The sequence below is a fragment of the Phocoena phocoena genome, chromosome 12 (assembly GCF_963924675.1).
Source record: "Phocoena phocoena chromosome 12, mPhoPho1.1, whole genome shotgun sequence".
NCBI lineage: Eukaryota > Metazoa > Chordata > Mammalia > Artiodactyla > Phocoenidae > Phocoena > Phocoena phocoena.
This window is the reverse complement of record NC_089230.1, coordinates 70,128,035-70,130,788: the sequence shown is the minus strand read 5'-3', so window position 1 is coordinate 70,130,788 and position 2,754 is coordinate 70,128,035.

Here is a 2,754-nt window from a genome sequence, read left to right as displayed (position 1 = left end):
TAGATTATTTCTGATGTATTTGTGGGGAGGAAGGTGATCTCCATGTCTTACTCCTCCGCCATCTTGAAGGATGCTCCTAAACCTCTTTAAGCAAGAAAAGATCATTTATTGGTGGTGCAACAGAGGAGACTAGCTTCACATAGGTTGATTCAAGACTCAAGACTCAAACAATGTCATCAGGGACCAATTTCTCACTCTTCACTCCTCAGCGTTGCTCCCTTGGCACTGGCTCCAGATTCAGCATCCACGTGGATGCAGGCTGCTCACAGCAACTGCCTCCTCTCCTCACAAATCCAAGGACGGCCCCTGCACGTCTCTTAGGAGCCCAGGAAAGGTCTAACTGCATCTTATGGACTCTCTGCTTCAAGGCTGGTCCCTGAAGCAGCCCTTGTGGCTGACAGGCTCCGAGGAGCTGGTTTACACATAGAACCCATACCCACCGCTGTGATCAGGACCATCTACATGACACGGACTAGGGGAGGGAAAAGGATGACTCCCCAGAGGAAATTAGAGGCGGTATAGGTACCAGGAGAGTTTACAGACACCAGAAGTCAGGATGCATAACAGAGGGGCCCCCCAGTCTCTCAGAGACAGTCACAGTGGGTACCTGGGAGGGTTTTCGACCTCTCTGCAGGACACCCACAGAAACCTCACGGCAGGAACATCATGGTTGAAACTAGCAAATGTTGCCTAACTGAGATAGAGTCCAGAGCCTCCCACAAGGGGAGGAGAATTTTCTCCTTTAGTGAGCATGAATGATGTGGCTCAGAAATGTGCCACATCCCAGAGAGAAGTTCTAACCCCAAAATGAAGCGCTTTGCTGTCTGAGGCCAGTGGGAGGAAAGTGGACCCTGGGAGTTATCACTGAAATATGCATGTGTCCTTAGCGGGCCAGTCACATGAACACTCATGCTGTCCTCTCACAAAACAAAAAAAACAGAAAAAAGAACCCAAACCATCGGTGAAATATTCTCCAGGAGGGAAAAACAATGCATCGGGAAACTCAGGAGGCAAGGTTTAAGGAAGGGCTCATTAGTCTTAAGCCTAAAAGGAGAAAGTCACATTTCTCCTCACCAAGAGTCTGCTATTGTCATAAATGACAAATAGAAGTGAGTGGAAGATTTTTCTTATTAATAGGGAAACAGCCCAAGATAGCAATGAATAGTGCTGGCCATCTTAATGATCACCAATTTAACCCATTTTGAAAGGTTTTATGAAATGCATCTCTGTCCCCTTGTTAGAAGAGGGAGATTATAATTTTTGAGCAACAGACATCTCTGTGATGCCCCACATGGACCGTTAGTCACTCACTAAAGAAAGCAGCAGAACAGCATGTTTGGGTGCAATGACCTCTAAATGGGACAAGGTGGGTTCCTGAGGAGCTCAGACTTATTTAAGGTAAGGGCAGGGAAATCCCAATGGGCACATGGTAGGAAAGAAGAGAACCAGAAATAACTGGATTATGAGGAGGGAGACTATTCATAGGTGAAAAATGGGAAGGGCTATGGGATCTTTTCCATCTGGAGCCTAGTAGAAAACACACACACACACACACACACGATAAAATTAACAGCTATATTTATCACCTTGGACAAACCAGTTGATCTCTGAAACCTCAACTGCCTCATCCATTGAAAATTCAATTCAAAACCTTCCCTCTGAGAAAGATACACTGCATCCTTCATAGTTAAGAAATCTGACTTGAGTCTCTTTGTCATCTGCATTACTTAAATGATTGTGGTCAGATTTGGGAGACATTTTCAAGATGTTTGTTTTTCTAGTAATCCTTTTATGTTTAATAATAAGTACTTGATTATGAGATTTTGAATTTTGTTTCTGAATTAAGGCGGAAATGGGGCTAGGAAAGGGAGTAGAAATGACACCAAGAGAATAACCGGATAAACACTCTGACACTTGTTTTATAACCACAGAAATGTCGGTACTTTGAAGTTTATCAAATAGTTCTCGGGAGAATGCAATAAAAACATTTGCGAATAAATCTGTACCCTAGAATAGCATTCACATAAACACAAGATCTGAAAACTGCCTTATGCCATAAAGCAAATCATATCAGCAGATCCTCATGGGTCTCATCCCAGAGACTGAGGATTCCAGTCTGTTCACACTGCTCCTCACAAGATGTGGGCCTTCCTCTACGTTTAGACGGGTTTCTGCCTTTGGTTCTAGGGTAATTTTGGAAAAGAAAAGTTCAAAGGTCTCCAGAGACAGTACCAAAAGAATAGAAGAAGAATTTAACTAAAGGTGTGAGTGCATCTTCTCTTCAATGAAGAGAATAAATAATTCATGTGACTTATTCAATTTTAACAAGGGCTATTTCTTGCCAATTTGAGGATGTCAACTTGACTCTGAAATCATTATGCCTTTCAAGAAATACAATGTTACCTCAAAGAATAGGGATGAAAGGAAAGTAAATTCTGTATCAGAGCAGGGATTAGAAATCTTGCTAAGGTTGGAGGCCAAGTCTGTTCACCACCTCCCTTCTGGTAAGAGGGTATCAGCAGTGGCAGGAGACAGGCCTCAGCTGCCTTTATCCTCATAGAGATTCTGCTCTTTTGGCCACGTGTAGGGACAGTGCTGCTTGGGAGAAATGCCCCTAAGACTCCAGCTCTAATCTGTACCACACCTCAAGAGGCCTGGGATGGAAGCCCCAGGGAGGCCAAGGTTGAGGACCCTGAAGCAGGCCTTCCCAACCACTCTGTCCCCACCATCCACATGCCCCTGCGGGCACTGTGC